Here is a 13,470-nt window from a genome sequence, read left to right as displayed (position 1 = left end):
TGTCTGTAAAATGGGCTAAGACTAGAACATGTCACTTGAGTATACAGCAAATGCCTGACACATAGTTACTTGACTGGGAGGCACTGTGGCCTCAATATTCCTGAGCCCAATTTAACAGCTGTAAATCCCCAGCTGAGGAATAATCCATATGTAAGGGCTTCTATGCCACTTGCAAGATCCCCCATTGCCAAGGGCTGGAGAAAGAGGCGGGACAGAAAGTGACAAGCAACTTCAGCTGTTGCCTCACTGCCATGGTGCTCACAGGGGCCATGGCAGATAGGGTGCAATCTGTCCCTTAGAAGTCATCAGTCCCTGCATGGGAGTTCTACACCAGCACAAGGATGATTCAGAGCAACTAGGGCACAGATACTACAATGGTGCTAATCTCTCCCAGTCCTCCTCAGTGGCACGGAGAAGGCGAGAGAAAGCTCTATGCACTCTCTCTACCCTCCCCTTGCACTCTCACAGCAGGCCAGCCATGATTAGACCCTCACATTCCATCAAAACTTAGTACTAGTTACTGATATTACAGCTTGCTCTTTAAGTGCATGATCCTGTACCCAGTGAAGTTAATGGCAAAGTTCACACTGATTTCAATGTACAGGATCAGGGTCTAACAGGGTATTACTACACTCTGATGGGTCCAACAGTCTCTTCTGGTCCAAATCTTTGTACCCCAAACCTTTGTTCTCCCACTTGGTGTCAGATTGAACCCTTCTGTTCATGCTAGTGGTGAAAGCATCTCAATCATGCCTACAATCTCCCACTGCTTTGAGAGTCAGATCTTCTTATACCTGCAGCTGTAACCAGGGGCAGCCAGAGTATTTCCTGTTTCTCTCAAGTCCTAGCTCCTCCCAGGCTTCAAATAAGGATGTACATACACTCCACCGTAGAGCAGATTGACATGACAATTAGACACTTGTTAAAAATTATTCAAAAATTACATCAGCTACCCACCGTTGGTAGCCATTGGTCTAGAGCTACATTGTTGATATCACCAAGGCAATTTGGGTCGCTCAACTGTCAGAAAGAAAATGAATCAACCAAAAACAATCCATCAAAAGCTAAACAAAATGAACAGACATGTGTCTTGAAGGCTGCCAATACAGGCTCTGCAGACTGCCATGAGCAGCAGGTTCTGTTGAGCCCAGCTGCAATTCCTGGAAAGTTAAATCCCACTAGGAATTGAGAAGGCAAGCATCCCAGCCAATCTTAACTGCCAGAACAGGAATAGGGCAAGAAGCAGTCTCGGACAGCTGGGTCCCAGAGCTTCAGGGATGTCATCTAATTATTCTGTTAAAGTTAAACATGATAGTCTGGTAATATAGAGTATTATAGTATGTCTTCATGAAACTAAATACTTTGGGAGAGATTTTCAAAGGTACAAATGGGAGTTAGGCCTTGATTCTCATGGGTAGTCGCATACCTAATGATGTTCTGTATCTTTGAAACCCCTTCTCCCCCTTTGTTCATATAATACCAAGATGTTAATAAAAAGTAAATTCTGTACATTACTCATTGTTCCACACCAAATGATTAAAATAGGTATTGAATCAGGATGGAGAGCTTGCCTATAAAGCAACACTTGTTTGTAAACTGTGCCAAACAAAATGGTACTAAAGGTAAAGATGAAAAAACAAACAAACCTGTGTATGCTCCTTCTGGCTCCTTGGCATAGATCTTCCACAGTGGATCTCAAACTGCAGCATGTGTACAATTGACAGGACAAAGTCTGCCATCAGGTGGCACGCCGGGTACGTCTACACTTTGAACTGGAAGTGTAATGTCCAGCTTAAGGAGATTTATCTTCACTAATTCTGATGGAGCTCGTGGGCTAAATAAAGAAGTGTAATTGATGCAGAACATGTGGAAAGTGGGACTAGCCACCCTGAGTATGTACCCATCTGAGATGCTAGGTACACTGTACATTCTGCTGTGACCACACTGCTATTTTTAGTTAGCATGTGTGTCTCCTTGAACTGCACCTTCCAGCTCCAGTGTAGACATACCCACAGATGGGTTTAAAGTATAGTATATAAATAAGGCTTGCCTATATGGGACACCTTGGAAAGTTAATCCAAATGAATTTTTAAAGTGGAATTGTTAAACCACATTATAACCTTCTGTGGATGCTCTGGGATGGTCTACCTGGCAAAGAAAAGCCCACAGCATCGAGTCCCAGAGCCCACTTGGGCTCTTGGGACTCGGTCTGCGGGACTAAAAACAGCAGTGTAGACATTCCTGCACAGGCTGGAGCCCAGGTTCTGAAACCCAGCGAGGGAGGGAGGGTCTTGGAACCCTGCTCCAGCCCAAACAGGAACGTCTAGACTACTATTTTCAGCCCCTCAGTCTGAGCCAATAGACCTGGGATCTAAGACTCGGTGCTACGGGTTTTTCTTTGCAGGTTAGACATACCCACTCATAAGTCACCTTCATTTGGTTTAGCTTAATTCACTTCAAAAACAACAAAATTACAAAGTTGGCATGCAAAATACTTCTGAGATTTTGCTGTGGTATGCTAGGCTTTAAAGTTGGTGAACTGTCATCATATACCAATGAGAATCCGCCATTAATGAGTGGTTGTATGAAGATCTAAAAGAGTCCAACCAAGTTGAAGCAAGTCTAAGCAAGCATAAGGATTTGGCTGGGGGAAACTGATCAGCTATTCCAGATTAACTATTCCACTTTAGCAATTCCAGTGTAATTTACCTATTCTGGAATAATTCAATTATATGGACACAATACTAGCTCAGATCAATTATCCATCTAACCTAGTATTCTGTCTTCTGACAGTGGCTAGTGCCAGATGCTTCAGAGGGAATGAACAGAACAGGCCAATTTCAAGTGACCCATTTCCTGTCGTCCAGTCCAAATTTCTGGCAGTTGGAGCTTTAGGGACACCCAGAGCACAGAGTTGCATCCCTGACTATCTTGGCTAGTAGACATTGATGGACCTATTCTTCATGCACTTATTTAATTCCTTTTTGAACCCAATTATACTTTTGCTTTTCACAACATCTCATGGAAATAAGTTCCATAGGTTGACTGTGCATTGTGTGAAGAAGTACTTGTTTGTTTTAAAACTGCTGCCTGTTAATTTAATCGGGTAACCCTCTACTTCTTGTGTTATGTGAATATCACTTCCTTCCTCACTTTCTCCATACCATTTATGATTTTAATGATCTCTATCATATCCCCTACCCCTTAGTCACCTCTTTTCTAAGCTGAAAAAAAGCAGTCTTTTTTAATCTTTCCTCATATGGAAGTTGTTCTATGCCATTAATCATTTTGTTGCCTCTCTCTGTACCTTTTCCAAGTCTAATATATCTTTTTTGAGATGGGGCAACCAGAACGGAACGTAGTAATCAAGATGTGGCTGTAATATGGATTTATATAGTAGCATTATAATATTTTTTGTTTTATTATCTATCCCTTTTCCAATGGTTTCTAACATTGTTAGCTTTTTTTGACTGCTGCTGTACACTGAGCAGATGTTTTCAGAGAACTATCCAAAACGACACCAAGATCTCTTTCTTGAGTGGTAACAGCTAATTTAGACCTCAGATTATTTTTTCCAGTGTGCATTACTTTGCACTTACCAATGCTGAATTTCATCGATCATTTTGTTGCCCAGTCACCCAATTTAATGAGATCCCTTAGCAACTTTTCGCAGCCAGTTTTGGACTTAACTGTTTTGAGTAATTTTGTATCATCTCCTACTTTTAACAAAACCACTTCATTGTTTACCCCCTTTTCCAGATCATTTATGAATATGTTGAGCATCACAGGTCCCAGTACAGATCCACTATTTACCTCTCTTCATTGTGAAAACTGAGCATTTATTCCTCCCTTTGTTTCCTATCTTTTAACCAGTTGCTGATCCATGAGAGAAACTTTCCTCTTATCCCAGGACTGCTTACTTTGCTTAAGATTCTTTGGTGAGGGACCTTGTCAAAGGCTTTCTGAAAGTCCAAGTTCCCTACTTCATCTGGATCATCCTTATCCATAAGCTTTTTGACATCCTCAAAGAATTCTAATAGATTGGTGAGGCATGATTTGCCTTTACAAAAGCTGTGTTGACTCTTCCCCAACAAATCGTGTTCATCTATGTGTCTGATAATTCTGTTCTTTACTATAGTTTCAACCAATTTGCCTGGTATTGAAGTTAGGCTTACTAATCCTGTGTTTGCCAGGAATGCCTGTGGAGCCTTTTTTAAAAATAGATATTACATTAGCTATCCTCCAGTCATCTGGTAGTGAGGCTGATTTAAAGCAATAAGTTACATACCACAGTTAGTAGTTCTGAAATTTCTTATTTGAATTCCTTCAGATCTCTTGGGTGAATGCTATCTAGTCCTGGGTGACTTATTACTGTTTAATTTAGCAATTTGTTCCAAAACCTCCTCTACCAACACTTCAATCTGGGACAGTTCCTCAGATTTGTCATCTAAAAAGAATGGCTCAGCTGTGGGAAATCTCCCTGACATCCTCTGCGGTGAAGACTGATGCAGAGAATTAGTTTAGCTTCTCTACAACAGCCTTGTCTTCCTTGAGTTCTTCTTTAGTGCTCCACTTCCAAAGCAGAGTTATTCCAGAATAAAGTAATTTATTTCAGAATGTCCACAGGGGGGAATTATTCTAGATTAGTTATGCTGGTCAGTTTCACTGTGTAAACAAGCCCAGGGAAATTGTCTAACTGGATGTGAGGGAGTTTAATTTATGTGACCATCCATAACACCTTTTAATTTGGTTCCGTGTGGGCTTTGGAATCAGCTGCTTATTTAAAGTGGCTGCAAACTATATCTAGTTTGCAGTGGATTGCCACTTCAAAGTTTGGCTGTGGCTTTGGTTACCTTTGTTCAGGGTAACAGAAACTGTACACACACTGGGCCAGTTATTCAAAAGCACATCCTTCCCGCTGAGGGCACAACATGCCAACCAAATCATGCCCACAATGGAATTACCAGTACAAATGATGTAACCAGGTGTGCAAGTACTCAGACTTGCATGTGCAAGAAAGGAGGTCAGATTACAGCATTTTTTAAAGTTGACCGAATTGTAAATAAAATAGATTAAGGCAAAATAGCCTGCATCTGTGTCGAGTCATTTCTTACCAATGGAGAATTTCTAACTATTATGCTTTTCCCACTGCTTAGATGCCAGAACAACTTATTTTTCAATGAAACTGAAGTCATATCTCCCAACACTTATCACAAATTATTACTTATCACGCAGTAGGTGGACTCTTTGAGCCCTAACATTTTCAGTAAGGCCTTTCACCATTCTGATGGGTTGTTTTTTTTCCCCCAGCAAGGAATAAAATAGGCAACAACTTTATAATAGTTTCCATTAAAAGAGGAGTGGAAGGGCTGCAGAATTAGCTGTGAATTATCAAATTTATTTCTGGACTGAGAAAAAATTGCCAAACATTTAGGTAATTTCAGATTCCTTAAAGACACACAGACAGAAATGGGGGGGGGGCGAGAAGGGGGAAAATACAGAAGAACTGATTCTTTAATCATAGTAACTATTTTCTTTATTTAATCAAATATTTAAGTGAAGTATATGAGGGGAGAGAGAGAGACAAGCACAGTCCAGTGGAGATTTCATGAAGGTTATTACTAGTGAAAGACTGCAAAGTCCTCTTCTGCATATGCCAAACTGTAAAAAAAATTATTTTGATTCAGTAACACTTACCGCTGGAGCACAAAGTGTGCACTGAACATTCTAAATGGGTCATACATACACATGGAATGGCGGGAATATGCTGCTTGAGGAAGACAATCCTCATCCACAAATTCACCCAGTTTCACCTTCAGTGGTCATGAGAAGTTTTAACTTTACCCTCAAATTAATCCTCAGTTCAGTGTGAAAGGTGAGGGGTTGTTTGTGGGGGGGTGGGGGGAGTTGTTTTTTTTATTTTTTTGTGTGGTTGTTTTAATTGAAATAAGCCATTTCTATCTTGAACCATCGAAGATTAACATATAGTAGAGAAAGAGAGTTCAAGGATAGACTGCTTCGAACTATCTTCTTAAGTTTGCATAGAATTCCAAGCAAATATATTTTGTGTTCAGACTGAATGCACACCAAGTTTCCCAATAACTTCCTAAGAAGGTCTCATTTAATCAATAACAAGTCCCATTGATCCAAAAAGGTCACAGTTTAGAGGAATTACATGACCTCGACGTTGTATAAAGCAGATGGCTCTGCTTTATGGCAATTAGTAAGCAGGAACTGTGGTATCTGGTTATATCTTCTGATTCTCTGTTTATATGAAGTTCTGTGAAACTGGAACCTCTTTGAAAGTCAAGCTGTGTGAAAACCATTTAAGACTATTTCATTTCAAATTATAGGCTTGATAAAGCCATTTTCATGCAAGAGTAGGATCAGTGCAGAGACTGTCAAACTTCTGAACACCCATAAGGTTGGCAGGTGGTCTGATTGTTTGAAAGGCTATCACTGTCCAAGGTAACCTTGACATGAGGAATGGGAATCTCACTTTAAAGGGAATTTAAACCTTAGCTACAAAGTTTAAGTAATTTGAGTGCTTTACCTGGGTCTGTCAAGAGATGGGAAGCATGGGTCTTAGCTGACTTTGTTCTGTGTAAAGTTAGTTATCCTTTATCCAAAGCAGAGGTGGAAAGCAACATTGTTGTACTCACTCAGGTTTCCCAAAAAGAACGGTGCCACAAGTACTCCTGTTCTTTTTGTGGATACAGACTAACACGGCTACTACTCTGAAACCTGTCAGGTTTCCCAGTCACTCACAAATATATAATTTTCCTACATGTATCAGGACAACAGGAATGAAAGAACTGGTTGGAGTAAAAAAGGAAGTGATTTAAACTTTCATCCAAAACTTTTACCAATCAGTTCTAGAAGATCAACCAAGTACATTTTTTTTAAAAGTAGGAGTTTTATTTTTACACATCTCTGCACTCCCTAGTCTTGCCCCTTGTCAGAAGCACAAAATATTATAATTATTAATAATGTGTGTTGTTCTTACCCCAAGAGACTCTAATCAGATATTGGCCCCATTTTTCTAGATGATATGCAAATATTCAGGAGTACACAGTTCTCTGCTCCAAAGAAGATCATGGTGCTAGTAATAAGATCACACAGTTACTTAGGCTCGCTGCTGCACAACGTGATGAGTCTGTATCATTTAAAAATTGTTTGTGTGGCTACATTTTAATATCAATACGTAAGTAGATATCAGCAATCCCACTGGCCCTCTACCAGGCCATTATCAGCGCATAATTTTCTGTAGCGATAATTGACCCAGTGTTCATCCTGAAGCAATGACATCCCAATGAAAAACTTTATCCCATTAACAATCCTATGAGATTTGTTGTGAAGTGCAAAGCACCCTCCAAAATTGAGGCTGCTCAGGTTCTCGCAATAGGAAGTGCACAGCACCTTTCAAGATCAAGGCCAGTAGGAGAAAATTGGGCACTTACTCCCTTAGCTGATTTTGGAAATCCCACCCTGAACTATCCAACCCCCAAAATCTCTTCCAAGTCACAGCCTGTCATTTGGTTCCACTGAAGTCAGTGGCCCAACTCCTATTGCCTTCACTGAATATGGTGCAGCAACAAAATGTATTATTCAATTATGAATTAAGAATGATCAAATTAAGTTTGTCTTAAATGCTGATATGTGTTTAAATGATAAGTGTGACATCCTGGCCTCAGTGAAAGCAATAGGAGTTTCGGACGAACGTGGAGAAGAAAGGCAAGAATTCGAGAAGAATGGCGGACGTGTTGTGATCGGCGCAGTCTTAACGACAGCCGAAGACCGATCGATCCAGGTGATCCAAGTTGCTGCATCTGTTTTTGTCATATGGCCATAGCTATGAAGAGACCGTATCCTGCCTTATGCTGCTGCCTTTTTACACCATTATGTGAATGGTGCTTTATAAAGCAAAGATACCTACTATGAATATATAGCATCTACATGTCAATAGCGGTAGTGACAATTTTTCTTTAAATATGCAAAAAACTTTTAATCAAAAGTCACTTTACCTTAAAATACTTAGCAATAAAAAAGGAGACAACTAGAAAGTGGTATTAAAAATATGAATGAATGAGTGCTTAAATCCTTTTATTATTAGGACAGAATATCAGATGCCTGAAAACAAACACACTGTTTTCAGTATTGCACAGCTTTTGGTCAGAAGCAGCATTCCAATTATACTTTATACATCTTTACTATACTATACACACACACACACACACACACACCTCTCTACCCCTAACTGTTGTACATCTCTGGACATATCTATCCATGGATTAGCTAATAAACAGTCAAAAGACATATAAATATTTTTAAAAGCAGGGCAGAATACTAAGAATCTGAAGTCCCCCTCCCCCCAATACAAAATATTATGTTATGTGCATGAGAAGACAAGTGTGTTCCCTCCACCCCCCCTTAGAATTTTGAAAAACCTAGTGGTGTTGATAATAAAGGGGTATTCTGCTTCTGTTGTAGGAACCTGCTGTGCAGAAAACCTGAAAGTAAATGCCTTGTATTAAACAGGGCTGACCTTGAAGTCTCAAAGGTGATTTTCAGAAGCTTCCTCTTGGCATTCCTGATTTGCAGGAATGCCAACAGCATAGGCATTTTCTTGCCTGTAGGAATGAAGGACCTGATTCTGATTCATCCACCTCACATACAGAGCTCCCATACAGTTCAAAGTGGGTGTGGAAGGGCATTGAAGACGGTTAATTAGTGGCATAATACTGGAAGACTGTGAAAATAACAAAAGGTAAATATTCTAGAGAGCTACCATTCTGTGGTAGGAATTTGTCAAATTTTGCAGGATATTTTGCATTTTAAATATTGTGTCTGTGTCTATGTTTGGGCACAAAATAAATATACAGAAAATTCTGGTAAATTCGGATTATTAATATCAACAAAAGCTGAAGCTCCAGATGCAAGTTATGATCTCAAAAGCTCTAAATTGCCTAAGACCTACCTGTCTGAGAGACTGATCAGCCATGGTGGAATCACTCCAGTCCTAGAGACTGATGGAGCACAGAGGTGACTTAAAGCTACCTTAGCTCTCTCCACGCCCTCTCAGCTGCAGAGTTGACAGGGTATGGGGGGAGCTAGAGTGGCTTTAAGATACCTCTGCTCCACCAATCCCCAGGACTCTGTTCGGCTTCACATAACTTAGAGCACTCTCAAAGCAGCTCTAAGTTGTGTTAGCTTGTAACATTCTTTCAAGGGGCTGTTCCACCCAAGGCAACCTCCATGTACAGCTTCTGAGTACTCTGGTCAGATTCTGCCATGGCATACCCTCAAGACATCCCTTTTGCCAGGGGAATCCCCAGCTACCCACTTAGGATTAGACCCTTTGTACCTCCAGAGAGGTGTAAACAGGAAGTAGCCTGGTGCAAGATAAGTCCTATGACCCACTTGGGGTGATTGTGATCCGCTGGGTAATAGCTGGATCCAGCTGTAGAACTCACTCGGACTGGTGGCAGGGCATTCTCAATAAAAGGCTTATGGCCAAGGAATTCATCTGCCTTATATGGGTCCCATTACCATAGGATCTGAACACCTGATAACTAGAGTTGGGTGAAGAAAAGTAGTTCTGTTTTGTGGATTATTTTGACATTTGGTTTCGATTCAGAACAAACCCCCAAACTGTTGAAGCTCTTGGTGAAAGGGAATGGAGGACCAGCTTGGGGTAATCCACCTAGCATACCACCACAGAGCCACTGACCCTGAAAGTCCTGAAATCTGACAGTCTGGCTGTCCAGCTGGCAGGCTGCCCTGGGGCCACCATGGACACTGGAAGCACTAGAGCTAGCAAGCTGCAAGAAACCAGGCAGGTTTCTGGAGGATCTTCATTGAAATCTAAGCCTCTCCAAGAAATGGTTCAATTTCAACAAATCAGGAAATTCTAGTGAGAAAATGTTTTGCTGCAATTTTTCTGACTAGCTCTACTCACAATCCTTAATATACCTGTCAATGCAACACCCCTACACAGACAGGGACTGAAGGTCAAGAAAACTAGGTGACTTTGTGCCTTTGTTACCCTCAAGAGTGAGATATCAGCTAAAATCACCAATGTGTATGGAAAACGGTACTAGTGTTCAGCGCCATTGCCCTGTACTCAGAGTGTCATGCAACTGAGCAATTCTCTCCTCATTTCCCTCACTCCTGGTGGGTCAAATTCACCATGGCTGGTTCTGTGAGTGGTGCCATGCACAAGCATTCCAAAGCAGAACTGTCAATGAACATGTCTTGTTTAAACCTTTAGGGGAGCAAGGGAAGGAAATTCTGAACCTTAAGTTTGTGCCTATACTGACAATGATACCTCTAAAAAACAAGGAGTCTGGTGGCACCTTAAAGACTAACAGATTTATTTGGGCATAAGCTTTTGTGGGTAAAAAACCTCATTTCCTCATGCATCTGAAGAAGTGGAGGTTTTTTTTACCCACAAAAGCTTATGCCCAAATAAATCTGTTAGTCTTTAAGGTGCCACCGGACTCCTTGTTGTTTTTGTGCATACAAACTAACACGGCTACCCCTCTGATAAATGATACCGCTGGGTGTTTTATCTGTAGCTGCTGCCACTGCACACTTGAGGGGTTTTCCCCTCCACACCCATAGAATGCCTGAGCCAGTTAAGGAGGAGAAAGAAGAGAACTCAGGATGACATGTTCAACAAGAACCCGCAAACCAGTGTTACATTGGGCCATAAGCAGAGCTTCTGGCAGGTGAATATTTCAGACTGTATAGAGAAGGAAAGAGCAGACAGGAGAAAACCCCAGGAGTCCCAGCAGGAAAAGGAGAGGGAGATGCACCAGGACATAATGGGGCTTCTCCAGCAGCAAACACAGCTGCTGCAGACTCTGGTGGACTTACTGGTTCAACAATCATGGGCTCGTCTCCCTTTGAAGTCCATGGAGAAGTCCATTTTAGCACCTCTCCACACAGCCTGGTCAAAATTCCACATGGCATCACGGGCCACATCCTTACCCCTTCCACTCCACACTGGGGAACAGTAAGGACAACCACAGCTTTACATACACTGACCTGTGAGAGCTATTGTTTCTGTATGTGTAGCCAAAATGGACATGCATTATCTTTTCCCTTGCTAAGATCTCCATTAATTTATTATGTTTTTAATATATTTGCTTTAAAATTGCACAGGGTTTTTTTGTGCACTGCTTTTGTTACTCAAAATTCTATTTTTAGGAAAATAATTCATCTTTATTAGTTCACAACATATGCAGCAGAATACCTAGCAGTACTGAAAGCACCCACTAACTAGTTGTTGTATAGTGTGACAGAACTCATAAGATCAGTGACAGCGTAATAATCATATATGTACAGCAAGCACCACACAATTAATATAGGTGCAATGACTGTGTTGAATTCATAGATGTACACCGAGCACCATACAATTTCTAACAGGCCCCAAACTGCAGGGCCAGGTAGATAGGGTGGCCATATTCCCAAGCCACCCAAGCTACTCACCCGAGACCCCCACATGAGGCTGGCCTAAGCCACTCACCCAAGCCCTCCTCCCCGCATAGGGGGCAGGCACGGCTCGGGCAAGCAGCAACGCACATACCAGATAGGGTGACCATATTTCCCAAAGGCTGAGATTGGCGTCACTGCATTGCCTGAGCCCTTCTGCCCCCCCTCTTCTGCTGCATGAGGCTGTGACTGGCGTTGCTGCTTGCCCAAGCCCTGCCAGAGCCCTGCCTCCACACCTCTCCCCCCACGTGGGGCTGGCATCACCACTCGCTCCCCTGTAAGTTTCTTTGCACCCCGCTTTTTGACAAAAGTGGGCATTTGTCCCGTTTGCTCAAGTTGGCAAGAGCAAATGGGACAAATGCCCACTTTTGCCAAAAAAACCCCAAAAACGTCAGGACGGCCGGGACAGGGCTTAAAAAAGGAACTGTCCTAGCCAAACTGGGATGTATGGTCACCCTACAGGTAAAGCACAGTTCATTACAATGCATTACTCTGGGTCACTGTTAAAGTGCTCTTTCAAGACCTCCCTCAGCTATATAGCTCTGTGCTGAACTCTTCTAATAGCCCTTGTGTCTGGCTGTTCAAACTCAGCAGACAGCTGCTCCACTTTTGCAACTTTCCCCACTTTGCCTCACAGATATTATGCAGGACACCACAGGCTGCTATAACCATTGCAATATTTTTCTCACGGAGATCCAATCTTGTAAGTAAACAATGCCATTGTCCCTTCAATCTACCAAAAGCACATTCAACTCTCATTCTGCACCTGCTGAGCTGGTAGTTGAATCTTGCATTGGTCTGTTGAGGTGGCCAGTATACAACTTCATCAGGCAGGGAAGCAAAGGGTAGACTGGGTCCCCCAGGATCACAACTGGCATTTCAACATCTCCAGTGGTAATCCACCAGTTGGGGAAAACAGTCCCTGCTTGCAGTTTCTGAACACTCCTGTGTTCTTAAAGTTACGAGTGTCTTGCACCTTCCCTGACCTGCCAGCCCTGATGTCAGTGAAGCATCACTGGGGATGCATCAATGTTTGCATAACCATAGAAAAGTAGCCCTTTTAGTTGATATACTCTAGGGCAAAGTGGGCTGGTGCAATGTGTGCGTTATCACTCCACTGCAGTTCAGGAACCCCACTGCTGCAAATCCATCCACTATATCCTGCACATTGCCAGGAGTCAAAGGAGATGATTAATGGTCCCACATACTTGCATGACAACCCCCCTCCCATCTCCACGCACATACACAGTGGATTTTCCTACTTTAAAATGATTTCCCACTGACTGGTAGCAATCCGGTGTTTCGCATTTCCATAGTGAGATTGCCACTCACTTCTCCCCTGTCAGTGCAGCTCACATTCTGGTGTCCTTGTGCTGGAGCATTGGGGAACTTGGCACACAGGTCCAGGAATGTGGCTTTACCTATCCAAAAGCTCTGCAGCCACTGTTTATCTTCCCAAGTCTGTATTACGATGCAATCCCACCAGTCAGTCCTTGTTTCTTGGGCCCAGAAGTGGTGCTCCCCGCTTGCAGCTGCTCTGTGACTGCCACCAACAGCCTTGAATTTGTTCTTGCTGTGTCCCACAGCGATCTGTCCTCCACAAAATCATCATGAACTGCTGATGAGGTTCTTCTTGCAGCTTTGCAAATACCAGAAGATTGTGTGTCCTGTGCTTGCAAAGCTCGTGGCAATAGCACAGAGCTGTTCAGGTTCCATGCTTCTGTCAGAGATAGTGGACAGTGAGGAGGGCCACCCGGCTTTGTGGGATTTTAAAAAAAGACACAAAAATTATGGGCTATGGATGACATTATGGGATGGAGAAAGTTGCATGATGGGAAGCTCCCAGTAACTCTTGTGTGACTTGTTTCTGCTACATCACGCATTGCCAAAACTTCCCAAAAGACAGCATGCAGGATGTTGGTGAGTTGCATACTGGGATACCTACCCATGGTACATCACACTGTGCTTTGACAC

This window comes from Terrapene carolina, unplaced genomic scaffold, assembly GCF_002925995.2.
Source record: "Terrapene carolina triunguis isolate 2854851 unplaced genomic scaffold, T_m_triunguis-2.0 Scaffold88, whole genome shotgun sequence".
NCBI classification, from domain to species: Eukaryota; Metazoa; Chordata; order Testudines; family Emydidae; genus Terrapene; species Terrapene triunguis.
This window is presented reverse-complemented; position numbering follows the sequence as displayed.